An 18,873-nucleotide genomic window follows, 5' to 3' on the forward strand; every position below is an offset into this window, starting at 1 on the left:
AATTTCTTACTACATACACAAAAACAACATAAGGAAAATAGTTAATGTAATTTCAGCTGTCTTCTAACGTGTTTTAGCAGCTGGAAACAATAAAAGCCAGCATCATATAATTATCCAGCTCACTACAGACCACAAGTTTGAGTTCTTCTGGCTTAGAGGGCTGATGTTGAACTAGCTACATTCGAGATCTGGACTCCAGAATGACCCTTGTGCTCTTGTTCATCAAATCAGACAGTGCTGTGAATGCCAGGAAGCACATACTCAGAAAGTCCAGTGTCCACCTAACAGTATAAATATTTATTCTGTACATCAGAATAACCATTTCTTTTTTAAATTTTAATAAATCACATAGCCGATTCTGTACATAAATCATTTGTGTTCTTTTTGCCTTAAGCAAAACAGCCCTTAGATCCATTACTCACCCTGAGGTTACGTCTACACTAACCGCCGGATCAGCGGGTAGTGATCTATCTATTGGGGATCGATTTATCGCGTGTAGTGTAGACGCGATAAATAGATCCCTGATTGCTCTCCCATTGACTGCTGAACTCCAGCTCAGAAAGAGGCGGAAGCAAAGTTGACGGGGGAGACGTGGCCGTCGATACAGCACCGTGAGGACATGAACTAAGTAATTTTAATTCTATCTAAGATACGTCGACTTCAGCTATGCTATTCTCATAGCTGAAGTTGCATATCTTAGACTGATCCCCCTCCGCCTCCCCTCCATGTAGACCAGGCCTGAGTTGTCTTCCAGAGACTGTGAAAGAGGCATCGGGCTTCTGTGCTATAGCTTCTGTCACTTCTAACCCCACCTGTCACTCCCTCCTTATTCTTTCTCCTCCCATGAACAGCACTTTGTCCATGTCTTCTTTCCAACCTCCTGCTATGTGGCTCTCATCCTCATATTCAGTTCCTGGCTCTCTCTCTTCCTTGCATCACAATCATTCACATTCATCTCTGTTGACTTCAAATTCCATGTGGATGACCTGCCTGACCAGCTTTAAGTCAGAACAGGACTAGAAAGTTAGAAAAGTCCCATTAAGAGGAAAATTGTATTACAATGTTAGCTGTGGTGGAACTGAAAACAAGAAGACACTACAGCTTAGAACAGGGGTTGGCAACCTTTCAGAAGTGCTGTGCCAAGTCTTCATTTCTTCACTCTAATTTAAGGTTTCATGTGCCAGTCATACATTTTAACGTTTTTAGAAGGCCTCTTTCTATAAGTCTATAATATATAACTAAACTATTGTTGTATGTAAAGGAAATAAGGTTTTTTAAATGTTTAAGAAGCTTCATTTAAAATTAAATTATAAAGCAGAGCCTCCCAGATGGTGGCCAGGACCCAGGCAGTGTGAGTGCCACTGAAAATCAGCTCGCGTGCCGCCTTCGGCACCCGTGCCATAGGTTGGCTACCCCTGGCTTAGAGGAATCCCAAATACAGATCCCTGCTCACGTCAGGATACATTTTACTTTCAGATTACAGAGAACAAAAATAACATGGACTAAAATGGTGCATCACAGTGACTGATACAGTGTCTGAAACACTCAGAGTTTGCAAAGCAAACAAGCAATGTGCGTTGCTGGGGGCGGGGGGGAGGGGGAGGGGTAAGGAAGACAATGTACTTACCTGCTTCATGTACCAGCCGGCACTGCAAGATGAAATCGGGGAAGGGGACTTGGCAAGGACGCAAAATATGCAAGTACAACATAATGAGGAAAGCTCATAGTCACCATCCTGCACTTTAAGTGGGGTGAGGGGGATGAGGGTGTGGTGGGGTTCTAGATGGCCAGGAGAACAGGCCAAGGCTTTCTGGCTGGTGGGATGAAGGGAAACATATAGCTGCTGGAAAAGCAGTCAGCGTGGTGGATGACTCACCACCTAGGAATGAGGAGTTATAAACATCAGCATGGGTTTGGCCCCTCCTCTCATTTCACTTGGAGCAAGCCAGGGGTCTCCTGGGAGGAGGAGGGAGCAAGACAAGAGGCAATTGGGTGGCAGGAGGGAGGGACAGGGACAGAGCAAGGAAATAAAAAATTACTGTTTCATGGCTGTGTGCTGCTCGCTGCTCAGATGACTATACCTTTGCTGGAAAGGGGACAGGCACAGGCAGGGCTGCCCCAAGGGAACCCAGGGACTGGAAGGGAACCCAAGACAGATAGTATTGCAGCAGGGGCAGGGGGTCTCACAAGTTCTTGGACTACTAGTGCCCAGGGTGGTGTGTTTAATAACCCAAGGCAGGGATCAGTAACCTTTGGCATGTGGATGGACCGGGCCAGTTTGTTTATCTGTTGCACCTGCAGGTTTGGCTGATCGCAGCTCCCACTGGCTGTGGTTCGCTGCTCCAGGCGAATGAGGGCTGCGGGAAAAGGCATGGGCCAAGGGATGTGCTGGCCGCCGCTTCCCGCCAACCCCATTGGCCTGGAGCGGCGAACTGCGGCCAGTGGGAGCCGCGATCAGCCGAACCTGCAGACATGGCGGGTAAACAAAACGGCTCAGCCCGCCAGGGTGCTTACTCTGGTGGGCCACATGCCAAAGGTTGCTGATCCCTGAGCCAAGGCATAACCCAGGGCAGCCTCATGGACTAAGGGAGGCAATTGATCATAGGAAAATGTCCATACATTCAGGTGAGCAGGCTGTGTGCATTAATGGGGCAGTCGGCTAAGATGTGCAGCAAATGGTCAGTGACGTCATTTCTGAGGTTTTCTCACAGCATTACAACGCTTCAAAGGGCACAAGGGCACCTAAAAACAGGATGTTTTATTCCACCTAACACAAGGGATGGCGGTAATACTGATCCTGAGGGTGAGTGTAATCTAAACCACACAGAGGTTGTGGAAATGGGTGGCAGAGGTGGTATCCGGCCTTCCAGCCTGGCAAAGGGTGGCAGTCGCAGGGGACCGTGCTCAACTGGTCACTCAGCAAGTGCACCCAAGGGGAAGAAGAGTCAGCTAATTGGGGTATTAAATACTCTAGGCCCGGGAGTGGAAGGTCGAGAAGCCTGGGCAAACCGACCTAGGGATGGCACCTTCAGTGGGGGGCAATGGTGGTATTACACAGCTGCTGCAAGCTAATTTGCATTTACAACAGCAGCTAGATGTGAGGGCTTTGCACAGGGTGACAGGGTAGGCCCAACATGGGCTTAAGTTTCAGCAGCAGGACAGGGAAGGGCACATGGCAAATCATCAGCCATCAGGGCATGTAACCATAAGGGACAGAGTAGACACTCCCACGGGGCCTATGGGGAGCGGGGCTCTGCAGAACTCCTTACATGCAGTCCTCAGTATGGTTATGCCGGGGTAGATTACGCGATGGGAGTTCACCTACTCAGTGCAACTAAATATATAATTCACTCACAGGCAAATTTGTGCATGTAATATCCCTATAGCACAGGAAGGTGTTCACAGACAGTAAAAATGGACAAGGCAAGCAAAACAGTGGACTGCCCAAGAGGCCAATGGTGCTTAGAATCTGAAAAAATTTGGGAGTCTGCCCTCGTCATCTAGGTGGGTCTTATGGTACAGGCTTACTCAGACAGCAGCCTGGCCTCTGTTAATTATACAAATATAATTAGGCGGGCACCCAATATGTTTGGGGGCATGTCATAGCCAGCTTAAATTAAGAGCAGTAACACAAACTGGAATAAGGTGGCATCACACACTGTGGTTCAAAGGCATAACACTAAGGCTGCCACGGGTTTGTTCATACCACAACAAGTTCGAAAGAGGCCCCGGCCCATAATAGTATTTACTGGACATTTAATAATAGTGGTCATTTCAGCAACCCCTGTAAACACAGGCATGTTTGCAAGACACCTGCCGCTGGCAATTTTATTTCCACAAGGCTATGCCCATGGGCAGTTCAGTATCCTGCGTAACCTTTCATAAATTCAGTACAATGTTGCACTGGGCAACGGTACGGCCAGGGGAACTAACCAAATAGTGCATTATTTGCATAATATTGTTCACAGGGTGAGCTGGGTCAAATGATTGTTTTCACCTGTTGGGCACATTTCAGGCCTTGGCTAAATAGCTGGGTTAAACAAACAAAAACCCTTATACTACATTAACCTACCTGGGCTTAGAGCTGAACTTTGCTTGCAGGGTTGTTGCCCTGGGGCATAGGCAGACCACACAATTACGTACGAGTCACTACACAGATGTAGTAAGACTTGTGGGTGTGGAAAAGTTTTCTAATTCAATTTAATGGGGTATCATTGTGCAGGTATAAATGGTTATTAATTTGGGGCCAATATAAGGATGTGCCTCTGGCGCAATAACATGGCAGTGGTACAGGTTATCAATCCCCAAACTTCCCAATCGCACGAGGATGGTGGATGGTAAGGTCCAAACCATGGGTCGGCTGGGGGAGCTGGATTGAAACAAAGGAGGGCTGGGGAAAGCCCCGGAAAACTGAGTCGAATAAGCATGGATTAAACAAAGGAGGGCTGGTGAAAGCCCCGGAGAATTGATTTAAATAAGCATGGATTTGCCTGCACTGTATACTTTATCTGCCGGTTAGTCCCAGACATCTATATAATAAAGCTGCGGCCTGATTAAAACTCATAACAAGTCTCCTGTCCTTCTTGTGGTATACCCAGACAACAAAAATAATGTGGACTAAAATGGTGCATCACAGTGACTGACATCTCACTTAGAAAAATATATTTCTACATTACTGTTTCATAAGAACAGATCCTACGTAAGAACACAAGATGGCCATACGGGGTCAGACCAAAGGTCCATCCAGGGCCGGCTCCAGACACCAGCTCAGCAAGCAGGTGCTTGGGGCGGCCAAGGGGAAGGAGCGGTACGTCAGGCTCTTCGGTGGCGGGTCCCCCTTGGAAGGAAGGACCTGCCGAAGTGCTGCCGAAAAAGAAAGCGGTGCAGTGGAGCTACTGCCGACTTGCCGCCGATCGCGATTGCAGCTTTTTATTTACTTTTTTCCCTGCCACTTGGGGATGCAAAAACCTTGGAGCCGGACCTGGGTCCATATAGCCTAGTATCCTGTCTTCCGAGAGTGGCCAATGCCAGGTGCCCCAGAAGGAATGAACAGAACAGGTAATCATCAAGTGGATCCATCCCCCTGTTGCTCATTCCCAGCTTCTGGTAAACAAAGGCTAGGGACACCATCCCTGCCCATCCTGGCTATTAGCCATTGATGGGCCTATCCTCCATGAACTTATCTAGTTTTTTATTTTTTTGAATCCTATTATAGTCTCAGCCTTCACAACATCCCCTGGCAAAGAGTTCCATAGGTTGACTGTGTGATGTGTTAAGAAATACTTCCTTTTGTTTGCTTTAAACCTGCTACCCGCTAATTTTCATTAGTTCTTCTGTTATAAGGAGTAAATAACATTTCCTAGCTAAGGAGTCACAAAGTTCAGAGCCTGAAAACGCGTTGTTGAAAAAGCTGGCCACTTCACCTCAAATAAATGTGAAATGAAATTGAGTGATATAGCGAGTGAGCACTAACATGTTTACAGTGAATTCTGAAATACTCTGAAATCACTGTGGGCTATATCATCATTATATGTCCTGAGCAATGGGCAATATGTAGTTGTGCTGAGCACTGGGGAGAAGTAATTTGCTACTGGTCTATACCAGGAGCAGTTTACTTCCCCTCCAAGTCTTGATTCTGCTCATTCCCGTCTCCTATCAATCTATCTGCTTTGAAAGGGAGAGAGGTGTGATGGCCGTTCTCCACGCTGTATAGTACCATGGGAAGCCTGTAAAGACATGAAGGGGGCAACTTACACACCCTTTCTCTACTGCATGGGCAGATAGGACATGCAACAATCTTGTCCTTTATTAGAAAATTCTTTTCATTTGATTTCTTATGATGATCTCTAAAGATGAAATGCAAAGCTTTAAAGATTTACAAGTACATGCTTTAAGAGCCCTGCTCAGTAACAAAATTCACATGCAAACTTAAAAATTACCAATATTTTTTAGAAACAATTCAGCCAACACCTTAGTTCAGAATCCTGTGTTTGGTCTACAACGATGAAAGATGTCAGAACAACCAACCCATATCCCCTCTACTGAAATATTTTCTTAATAAAATAAAATAAAGACTAAAACACGTAAAATCAGTGTTTTTGAAAGATGCCAGGTTCACAATCTATGAGACTGAAAAGTATTGCCATTTTATAATTAAACATTAAGCTATATGCCTGTTACAATGGAGCGCATATTTTTCAGGAATTACGTACATGGATGTGCCCCCGTATTATTTTGCTGTCTTTTCAATAAATCACTTTTAAAATAATTTAAAAAATCCAAACAAAAACAAAACACACAAAAAACTAAACCCAGGCACAATCTACAAAAATGGAATTTTTCCAAAAGCATTTAAAGCAGAAACCAATGCAATTTCAAAGTTACCAGAGTGGAAGCCTGACAACTGAAATGCAAATTAATTTGGTCAGTATATGTAGTTTTCTTATGCTTTTCTTTTTTTCTAGTGAGCTTTCCCTCCGCCCTCCTCTGCTTGTGCACAGCTCATGTGGTTCCTCTGTAAAGCGATCCAGCTCTAAACAAGTGCTCTGGGGAGTCTTTACACTGCAGTATTAATTGTCTACTAAATGATGAGAAGTGATGTGGATTGATCAATGTAGCTGATACAAGTGTTCTTCTCTAGGTCAGCAGACAACACATTTACACAAAACACAGTTCAGCTTACATTCAAGCTACTGGAGCCTGCTATGGAAAGCACTTACAGGGAAGACTACTGTCAAAACAGTGGAAAGGGAAGCGGTCAAAGCTAAACATAAATTTCATTAGACTTAGCACTGAATGTCTAAAGAGGATTCTGCAATCTGTGTTGTTTTAGAAATTGCAATTTAATACAATACATATCACGTTATACACCAGACCACCTTTACTACATTTCAGTATGTATAAACCAATATACAGTAAATGGAAATCACTACCATGAAGAAATACAATTGTGTAAAAATAAATTTCACACAGTATGATACAGTTTTGAGATAGTTCATAATAGTGGTACATTTTCTTTGAGGATTAAATTCTTGGACTTCCAGTGAAACTACAACAAAAAAAGAAAAAAGAGGGCATGTAGGAAATTGCTTTTAATCCTTAGAAGAAATGTTGTTATATTCTTCCATACAACTATAACGGCTTTTCACTCAGATAACACAGTACAATAATTTATAGGAGAGAGTCACAAAAGGAGAAAACTGTCAACTATATGACCAACCTGTGTAACAAAAACGATCCTATTATGAATCACCAAAGCTGGTGAGTTTTTTGTCATTTTAAAAGCTTTTAGGTTCCATTAGTGTCTAAAGTAAACTGCCAGATTATTTATCATTTCTAGTTGTAACAACCACTCCCTTTTTGCAAATTGCTGTTAAAAGCTCTAAGTCATTTATACACACAATATCAGATATACCTATTTTGCATAGTCTGAAGATACATCTTTGTAGCACAACTCTAATTTTAAAACTTCTGCTTAAAAGAAAGTGATAAAATTCCTGAATAAGCACAGCATACTCACATATTTACACACACATGAATATTCATTAATATATGATTATAAATTTGTGTCAATTATTTATGTCAATTATCATACTTAAACTACTGTACATTTTATTTTGCATATTAACTTACAAAGTGCCATATATGCAGGATGACATCAGTTTTGTCATTTAAAAAAATGGAAGAATGAATGAATGAATGAAGGGGTCACATGTTAGATTCTTTTTGAAGTGGTAGTTACTAAAATATGTCCTTCACTGACGTACATGATCAATATTCCCATTCAAAAAAAATGAAAAAAATACAGAGAACAAATCTGAAAACTAGCAGTTTACATATGCTGCTGCAGAAGTGAAAAAGTGTGGCTGCAAGCAAAGATCAGCTCACGCTTCAATTTTTTCTGAGGAAATAAAAAAGGACTCAACAGTCATAGGAAATCTTTTTTTTTCCCCTCCATGAGCAAGTTTTGATTCATTTGTTTTTGTGCACCAGCATCCAAATTTGTGAATATGCAGTGTCTATATTTTTGATGTGGATTGTAAAGTACAAAAGATAATATATAACGTACAACAGAAAGTACTGTTATAATGCTTACTATATAAAATTTTAAAAGAATATAAAAATATTAAGGAATACATTTTGATCTTGCCTCAGTTATGCCAGCAAAATTATAAGTTCTTCTGGTTTGAGTATGAAACAATCAATCAATTTGCATATGAAATTAAAATTTTACATTCCTGAAGAAAAAGGTATTATGTATTATCTGGTTTTTAAACTAAAATAATTCTGGTTTGAACTCTAATAGACCAAGAGGAAGAAACAATCCAACGTAAAGAACTTGAAATTATTTTATTTTATTTTTATATATATTTTTAATAAAATGCAATTTTACAACCTAGGAATAATTCCCCAGGAATAAAAATTGCATGAAAGCCTTCAATCTGAAAAGAATTTTAAAGCCAAGTTATAACCCTTAAAAAAAGACAGAGTTTTTAATAAAGACTGTTTTTTAACTCATTTCACTGCTATAGCTAATTCCACTGGAACTAGTGTGACAGGGCAAAATTTCCAGAGTGCCAAAGTGACTTAGGTTTGACTTTCAATAGGACTTAATGCTGTTAAATGATTTAGGTGCTTTTGAAAAAAGTTACTCAAACTTTTAAATATTGGCTCTCACCAAGTATGTGCATAATTTTAAGCACGAGTGGTTCCACTTTAGTCAGAACATTCAAACACTTTAATGTGCTTAAATACCTTCCTGAATCATGGCCTAGAGGCTTTGGGAAGTGCAATGTACATTTATCAAAGAACTTCCAGGCATTCATAGGATCCTACACATTTCTCATTGTGCTATTATATTCATTTTAAAGGGTATTTGAAATTCAGAAAAGCATAATGCATCACTATATGAGGTGATCCCAATACATCTACATCTCCCTGCATTTTGCCAGTGTATCCTGTCAATTTCTTTGATGACACAGAAAAGGAAAAAGCCCACAGGAGTTAAAATCTGAACAAAATTAAAGCTAATCTGAAATCTTCTCATTGGCGGATTTATTTTTAGCTTCTTACCTGGCAAATCATAGCTACAGCAGTTGCAAAAGCTCCATAGGATTTTTTCTTTTAACTCATGATCTGAATATCTATGGTTTGTGAATTTGATGTAGCTGGATTAAAACTTCTTAATTGCCTCAGCCATAAACATCCTTACACAACTTGCGGACAAAATAGGAACTCCGGTTCACAGAACTATGCCAAAGTGAAAAGTCTCTGCCATATAATTACTTGTGGTTGTAGGTATAGTTATTTAAGTAAGTACATCATGTGTATACACTTAAAATATAGTAGTGTTACTAACAATCTTCAGCTGGCAAGAATGTATTTCAATTTGTTTGAAACAAGCAGACATTGCTACACAGAGTTCTTAGTGGCAGATTTTTATTTTTAATCTTTAGAGGACTTTTTTCCATCTCATGTCCCAAAGGTATCCCTCTAAACTCCCCAGCCTCACATTGCCATTATTTTCCTTTGCTAAAGTTACTTTGGAGCTCATCAGTGCCATTCTAAGATCAGTCAGAGGGACACTTCAGACTGATAGGAGGCATTTTCTTCTTCCAGAGTTGAGCATGTTGCCTCCACAGGCCTCTCAGTCTGGAAACCAGGACTGGGAATCACACTATACATCTATACTATACATCATTTAAAGAAATAAATGACGCTGAGTGTAGCTATTGTGATGTTCTGTACCTCTGGGGAACACTCAGCACCCCCACGTTCATCCTTATGATTGTGTGGTATCTAATGCAAAGTTTGTCATGTTGGGTGTCTTTGGAAGGCTCATGATGCACTGAGTATTGTTATTATTGTAATGTTATAGTAATCATTGTTATAGTAATGTTATAGGTTGTAATTTCATCTATATAGTTATGAGGCTGAGAATGTGTCCTCATGGCTTAAAGCAAGCCCCAGGAAAAACTCTCCAGAAGTAGAGGTGTGAACTGCCTCTCATCAGGACATATGTGGGACAAGCCCAGCCCAGCCTCACAGGAACAAAGTGCACTGGCCTTGGCAACAACAAAGAATCTGTTGGACTCTTGAGTGAGTCACCTCCCTTCCTTTGGTCAGTTTGAGACTGCGATGAGGTAATGCTCACCTGACTCTGAGAGGGGTGGGGGGCAAAGCCAAGAGGGAAGAAAGGACATGATAAAAGGGAGAGATGTTTGCCATGCTCTTTCGCTCTCTTCCACCTCCATCTACAGACATCACCACCAAGCGACTAAAGTGCTGATCAAAGGGGAGAGCTGGCTGAAAGGCAACCAGCCAGCCTGGTGGTGAGATGCATCTAAGTTTGTAAGGGCACTGAAAATATTAAGATGAGCTTAGAATGCATTTTCATTTTATTTCAGTTGACCAAATCCGACTTCTTGTGCTTTGACTTATAATCACTTAAACTCTATTTTGTACTTAATACATCTGTTTGTTCATTCTACCTGAAGCAGTACATTTGGTTTGAAGCATGTCAGAGACGCCCCTGGGGATAACAAGCCTGGTACATAGCAATTTCTTTGTTAAATTGACAAACTCATATAAGCTTGCAGCATCCAGTGGGCATAATTGGACACTGCAAGACGGAGGTTCTTAGGGTTGTGTCTGGGACTGGAGATATTGGCTAGTGTTGTTCGGTTGCATAATCGGTTGCAGGAGCAGCTTACATGCCAGAGGCTATGCATGAACAGCCCAGGAGTGGGGATTCTCAGAGCAGAGCAGGGTAAGGCTGGCTCCCAGAGTCAAGGATTGGAGTGACCTAGCAGATCACTAGTCCAGCCAACACCCGAGGGGAACATCACACTATTCATGCACAAATAATCAGAAAACTTCAGCTTCCCTGACAAAGCTATTACAGTATGAGTCAAAAGGTGGAAAAATCTACCAGTTGGGATATTATTTCTATATTAGAAATGGTTGATGCTCATATTAGGGATGCCCCCATCCTCCAAATGCAGTTATGCAGCTGTGTCCACACTCACCAGGTATAGCTCCTCAAGGCAGTGAAAGGCTCAGGCAGGAGGGAGGTAGTGGGAAATGGTTACAACAGCTCCCCACTACCAAAGCCTTTCACTATGGCAAGTAATGGCTCTAGCAGATGGCGAGCTGAGAGAACCTCCCACCCACAAAGCTTTTCCCCACTGCTGAGGTCTTTCACTGTGGCAGGGAAAGGCTCCAGAAGCAGAGAGACAGCAAGATGCTACATTGCTAAAAATAGTGAAGACGGGGGAGGCACTGCTTGGACGTGTAGAGAAATATGTAGGGTATATACTAAGGGTTCGACATGTAGGACACTATTCTATTCGCCTAAACTCTGCCTCACCAACTACACCCATGCTAGCTGGGCATACAGTGTCTGTACTCTACATGCCACTGTAAGTGTGGACTTATTCAAAGGAAGAAGAAAAGTGTACTGTAGGACACAAGGTCAAACAAATGTTTTCTGCTAACAAATAATATTATAGAGTGTATGATATTTGTAAAGGGATTCTTTGGTACCTAAGAGGAGCAACTGACTTAACTGGAGTATGGAGTAATGCACATTTCTAATTATGAAGTGAATATTAGTTAGAGACAAGCAACAATTTTAGGGGGAGATATAGTACAAATGTGGAAACAGGCATAAACACTTGTCTGAGACCGTCTAGGTTTACTTGGCCCTGCCTCAGCATACAGGGCTAGACTTGATGACTTCTCAAAATCCCTTCCAGCTCATTGATTGGGTTACAATGTTTTTAGCACCATTGTAATGATTTAGGTCCAGATCTGGCAAACCATCATCATGTAAGTATTTAAAATACACAGAGATGCTACATAAAGTGTTTGGCCATCAAATTTAAATGAATAAATTAAATGAGTTATGACTTTGGTAAGGATCTTCCTCATGTCTCCCTCCCACTCCTACACCACAGGAAAATGTAAATTTTGGTCTGATTTAAATTTTAAGAGCACATTTTCTCTTCTTGGTGTGGGTGCTTTGCTGAACTGGGGCCTTAGAAAAGGGATACAGTTAGTATAAGTAAAATGCACTCACTTGTATCTGAAAGTAATAAAATACTCATTTTATGTTTTAATTATAGCCATTTCTCTTCCTGAAATCCCAAATGCCAATATTGATATTTATCTCTCTGTGTGTGTATATAAATACACTATATACATACATATACATACATACATATACATACATACACACACATACACACATATACACACACACAAACACACACATACACAGATATAGAAAATATCAATATTAGGAAGTGTTTGTAGTGATTCAGATTCTTGGTGGTCAACAAAGTATATTTTATATATAATTACATTTGATTACACACAAACACACACACTTTCCAAAACTCCCTTCAAAAACTCATTTTAAATAAACTCCTTGAATGGCAGGATCTGTAATATATAATATGATAGTTTTGAACATGACTTAAGTGACACACAAGTATTCAGAATTATGACACATTTTGCTCAAAATAAGTGAGATAATTAATCACTCCTATATAGCAAAATTATTTGTGAAGTATTCAAAGTCTCCACAATTAAACAAGCAATTCGCTAAATGGAATAGAAGACGGCTATCTCAAATTTGTCAAGCATTTAAATCGTCTTGCAAATACTTACACAAACGCAGCAATTTCTTTTTACTCTTACTGACTTTATGATCCAGTAAGTACAATTCTGATCTTGAAACTCATTGAGTTTAAAGTCTCCAAAGTGCACCTGTCAAAACTCAATATGTATTTTTTTTCCCTTTTGGAGTTATATGACAGTCTGTAGTTCATCATGATCACATCACTAGAGGAAGTTACTGATCTATATTTAGTGTTGTTACTAGAGCTGATTGGGATCTTTCCTATGAATGTCTTCTCATTAGAAAAATACAGGTTCATCAAGAAAGTTTTCAGATCTACAATGGAATTTCTGGTCAAAACTAGAGAGACACTTCAGAATATCCAAGACACTCATTAGGAAAGTGGGAGACCCAGGTGTAAAGTCCTTATTCTGCCTGATTTGAATCTGTGTCTCCCATATCTCAGGTGAGTGCCCTAACCACCAGGCTGGGGATTCAGTCTCTTTTTCAATCTCTTTGGCTGGATGGAGAAAAAGAGAAAGTGACTCTGTAGTTCAGTGGTTAGGGGCACTCACCTGGGATACAGTAAACCCAGGGTTCAACACCAGTCTTGACAAAACTTTTGTCAGAAAGGTTTCTCAGGTCCGGAATGGAGTTTCTGGTCAAAATCAGACACTTCCTCTATAGCCCAGTGCTAGGGCACTCATCTGAATGATTCAAGTCCCTCAGATGAACTAGGCAGATGATTTCTCATGTTTATAATCAGAAGAATGAACAGACTTGTTATTGTTGATGAAACATATGTCTCCAAAGAATACAATAATAACAATAAAAAAGCAATGGCTGGTAATGAAAGACTTTGAAATACACCTAAAGAAAATACAGGAAAATGATATAACATAACCCCATTTCTCTATTTAAATGTTGTCTATAAACATTTGAGAGAAAGGAGACTTCTGGAATGATGCTCTTTGTTAGGCACCACATCTTTGGAATTTCCTTCTTGCCTTGATTCATAGTAACTCAAGTTTGTTAACTCTTAGGGAGTGCTGCAAATCCCATATTTTCTCTCTCATCCATGGGAAGGTGGGTGATTGATAATGTGAGAGAGACTTTTGTAGGAAACCTTAGATGGGTGTGAGATTTAAATTTTATAATATCTGTGCTGTTGCTGAGCATTTAATCTAAAAATCTGTTTATTTATCAGTATATTTTTAAGATGTCGTTAAGGACACCTAAAGTTTTTTTTTTTTCAATTGTTGAATAGTAAAAAAACAAATACACAAATACTACTAAAAGACAAGTATCCACATTTGGTTAAAAATTTGAAGGCTCTTGGAAAGAGGATGCTATAATTCCTCCCCCATCCTTCCAAGAAATAGAAATTTGTGAAGACAGGCTTTATGCAAAAAACAAAAAAAACCAAAAAAAAACCCCATGAATCTTTTTATTCACTGCACACAAGTCTTCCTGTAGAATACTGAAGATCTGCAGGGGAAAATAAACAATTAACCCCGCTCTTGAAAATGGATGACTGCATAGTAAGGAAAAATAATATATATTTTTTCAAGATATCTGGAAAGAACTTTCAGATTAACAAAAGCACTTAAGAAAATTTTAATGGAAAGTAAGAGTTCAGTATGCAATTATACTTTTATGCTATGCTACAGTAATAGGAACATTTGTTAATAGTTCCTCCTACTCATACAATTACTAAAGGAAAAAGCCCACTCATTTGAACATTAGAAAAAAATACTTTAAAAATTGTAGGAACTGACAAATCTTGTAATTTAGAGTGATAATAGCTCAATTCTCCAAAGAAGTTATTCTCTACAAAAATATTTCTCAGGTTCCAAGGTGTGAAAGCCTGCGCAAACCTTTGGAAACTATCTGGATCAGGCCAACTGAACAAGAAATCAAGTAGCGTACTAAAGACGTTATTGAGTTAGTCTATGCTGAGGCAACAAAGTGAAGATTTCAGGTAAATGAGCTCTATTGAGATGTTGGATCAGTAATTCTAATTCAAGAGGAATTTTAAATGCGACTACTGTAATCACCAGTAAAATCTTTACAATGTTATATTAACATATATATGTATGTTAAGGGACGTTAAAAACAGGGCAGTGATCAATTGTTTTCCATGTTTACTGAAGGTTGGACAAGAAGTAATGGGTTTAATCTGTAGCTAGGGAGATTTAGGTTAGATATTAGGAACAATTTTCTAATTGTAAGAATTAGTTAAGCACTGGAATAGGCTTCCAAGGGAGGTTGTGGAATCCCTGTCATTGCAGTTTTTAAGAACAGGTTAAACAAACACCCATCTGTGACGGCCTAGATATACTTGGTTCTGCCTCAGAGCAGTGGGCTGGACTAGATGACTGCTTGAGGTTCCTTCTTGCCCTAGCATTCTTTCATTTGCAATTATATATATGTCATATATCTGACATATATATGTCAAAATGTGGTTTCTTAAGGATTTACTAGCTCCTTTTGATTATTTTTCTATTAAAATCATAATGCTGCATGACGTCACAATTATCTACAGCAGAGATGATTAATAATGACACAGAGATTGGTAATTTAAATTAGGGATTAAGTAACAGAAGAGGCTGTGTAGTAATAATTCTATAAATACATAAGTTCTAAACCCCACTACTGAAATTTAAATGGGAGTGCAGTATTATTGCATCGGGTATTACCAAAGACCTCAAAAGTAAGATTGAGGCCCCATTTTGATAGGTACTGTATACATACCGAAGAAATCATGGTCCATATCGTATCTATCTCCCTTCAAGTTCATCATATCCCATTCTTGTATGGAATCTGCTGGTTTATGCTTGAAGGGTGACACATCTAGTTAATACTCTGAAATATGTGTATCAGAGGAAACTTCTGGCAAGTGGCTACTTGTGATTACTGCTCTTGATAGGACAGTGCAATTCTTAGCTAATTATTTTTGTTACCTTGTATTCCCAGGAACCTACCTTGACCCATGTGTAGTTTCTTTAACTTGGTATTTATTGTCTTTTTAGACTGTAGGCTCTTTAGAGCAGCAATTGTCATTTTCTTGATGTTTGTACCGTGCCTAGCAGAATGGGGCCCCACCTGGCTGTCTTCTACCAAAATATAGATGTTAAATAATTAATCTTTAATAATAGTACACCATAATAATAATACCAAGGCACTGCTAGACTTAGAAGTAGACTTGGCAGTGTAAAGGCAGCTTGTAAGATGCTCCATTCCTGTAGGTGGTAAGCTGGAGTGCCAGTGGCAGAATGATACTACATATACCAGCAGATGAACATAAATTCTTAGATGTTATTTTTTCATATGACTATCCACGTTAAAAAAGCAGAGAAGGTACAGAAAACGTTACCTAGGCAGAACTGTTTCTAAGAGAAACTTCTCCCCAAGTTTTTATATCAGTTGACAGCTGCTCTTTGACTATTTACATATCATCAGAGCTACATACTCTTTCATTCCAAGGACTCAAATTCTTGTTTTTACAGCTATTTTCCAAGGCTTCCAGTTTCCTGCACAATATTACTTTTCCAATAATCAGGGAAGATATAGTGGCCTTTTTAATGTCCCCACTAATTATCCATGGTTTGCATATTTTGCTGCCAAAATTTCATAGATACCCTCAAAACCCAGGGACATAAGAGTCAGTATTTTTCTTTAGGTTCTAAACCTCTTCGTTAGAAAGACAAATCACATTTACTGGGAATAGGACAGCATATGCACACATCAGCATTCTTCTTGGGAAAACCATGTTTGAAACAAAATGGCCTGTCCACACTTACCATGTTGCACTACTAGGTTTATGTTGTTGCATTCTAGGAAATCTGGGCAGTATCCTACACTACCTCACTTATTATAATCCCAGTAAAATCAATGGGGCTCTCTGCATGCGCTACTGTCACAAATCTGATTGCAGGTTAAGAGCCTAGAGTGTAAGTACGGTAACCAGTAATCATTACTTACGTATTCTAAGTGAAGTTCACTGACATGCCAGTTTCACCAACTTTAGTGGAGACACAGACCATTTTGAAATTTTCTCTATCTACAATAAAATCAGTGCCACAAGTACTCCTGTGCGGATACAGACTAACACTGCTGCTACTCTGAAATAAAATCAGAGTTCAGGAAGAATCAAAATGGCCTGTCTCTCCAGTAAAGTTGCTGAAACTGGCATGTCAGTGAACTTCACTTAGAATACGTAAGTAATGATTACTGGTTACCGTACTTACACTCTTAACCTGCAATAGATTTGTGACAGTAGTCCTATGTAGGCTCCATATTAAAATATACAGTTAGGAGCTATTAAAAGAATTATGTGATATACACCTAATAGAGACCAAAAGGTCCAAAGGAAGAGTTATGGTCTGTCAGTGAAAATTCTATTTCTTCTGGGGGGCATTAACATATTATCTCAGGTAAAAGATGTCAGCCCAAATTATGAAGCAGTTATAATACAATAAATAGTTGGCACATTAAAACAGGACTGAAGAAATCCAATGGCAATGACGAAACTTTCATTGGCAAGTGGGGTAAACATCCATCCATTTCTGCAGAAAATGTAACTAATCTTCTGAACACGGTCTCAAAGTAAACCAATGCAGCGAGCTCTTCCTGAATTTGCAGACAGTCTGAAACAATAGATGTGTGAAGTATATCAATTTTGCCCCAAAATACAGCACAGCACAACCTAACAGGCTGTGTGCTGGAAAGCTCCACAAGGGACTGCAAGAGAGGAAGGAATTCTTCCCCCAGAGCACTTTATAAGAAGAGGAACTATTCCATGGCTACTACTCTAGTCTCTTGAGCACAGGGACGCCATTTTAGATTTTGGTAGGTGGGGTAGGGGCACAACTTTAACCATGATTCCAGGGGTTACCTAGGCAACTGAAAACTCAAAAAAACAAAAAACCCTTCCAAAAACCAAAAAAACAACCCTCCCTCCCCAAACAGATAACTTAGAAATTAGCTGATAGGAGCACTGTAACAAATTCCTATATTAAAAAAGAGAATTAAATAAATATTAGATACACTCAGTTCTAATAGTAACATGTTCTCACATCTTGGGTCAAGTTACTTAAGGGACACTGGTTACATCTAAAATTTTAATGTATATTCTGACTTTGTTACTAACTCTTGAATACAACAATTGAAAAAACTGTAGAAAAATCTACATTATTTTCTATCACATTTTTGTAGTTCACCAAGGAGTAGAAAAGATAATTTAACTTTTGCAAATATTCTACTAGAGCAAGGCCCTGTGAGCTTAAATTGTCCCTGCCTGGGACAAATAATAGATAAGAAAATCTCAGGGCCACTGTAGGCAGGAAAGGAAAATAAACAGGCACAGGAGCTTTGTCTTGAAGGAAAGTTGGAGGGTCAAATCTTCTAGTCCTTAATCAGATAAAACTTCTATTACCATCAGTGACTCCACTCCCATATTAAAAAGCGCTCAATAACAATACAGTTCATACTTAAATATCTGAGTCATCTTATCCAGGAGAAATGTTAGACTTGTGAAGCACTCAGATACTATGGTGATGAGACCACATAAGTACCCTAGGGAACCTCTCTATACTACTGCTATCCCACCCCTGAGTTTTGTCCCCTTCTTTTCACCTATGCCTCTCAAATCTCCCTCTTTTCTGAATGTAACCTTGGCTCAGAGGACTTGGCTGTATTTTTTCTGAGTCTCCTGCATTCTCTCTTCAACCCCCTCTCCCCCTCCACCCCTGAAGAGGGATTTCTGTGTTACAGGAAATTACCAGCCCTTTCTCATCTTAATCATTAGCGATCCCTCTAGGTGGAGGATGATCTCTTTCACAGGCTTTGTTTTTCATGGGTCCTTTAGTGACTGAGGAGTCCGATTTTTGAGCCACAGGCTTGTTGGCAGACATTGCAGTTGGTGCTGGAAGACAGCATCGGGCCATAATTGTTGTATGGTATGATCACCCTGCCTCTGTTTGTAAACAAAATATTGACTCTGCCCCAGGGGCATCTCTCCTTTGCAGAACTTATATTTCACACCAACACCTGTGCTGTAGTTACGAGCTCTACCTGGGAGCACAACTCCTGTATGAAACTCGGGGGAGGGGAGGGAGGCACGCAGGAGGGGCAGCAGCGCCCCCTAAATGGCACCCCTGTTTGAGCACCTCTACGTAAGTTTGAACATATGATGAATTTGCATAATAGCAGAACTTCACCTCCCACCTCCATATCCCTGCTGTGCAGTA

At 40.0% G+C, this 18,873-nt stretch overlaps 1 protein-coding gene across 3 annotated transcripts in view; it reads right to left on the reverse strand.

The window, feature by feature from the left end:
- The window catches only part of NOVA1 (NOVA alternative splicing regulator 1), a 246,743-nt gene that overhangs the window by 48,146 nt on the left and 179,724 nt on the right, over positions 1 to 18,873 (reverse strand). The window lies entirely within an intron of this gene.

This window comes from Gopherus flavomarginatus, chromosome 5 (assembly GCF_025201925.1).
Source record: "Gopherus flavomarginatus isolate rGopFla2 chromosome 5, rGopFla2.mat.asm, whole genome shotgun sequence".
NCBI lineage: Eukaryota > Metazoa > Chordata > Testudines > Testudinidae > Gopherus > Gopherus flavomarginatus.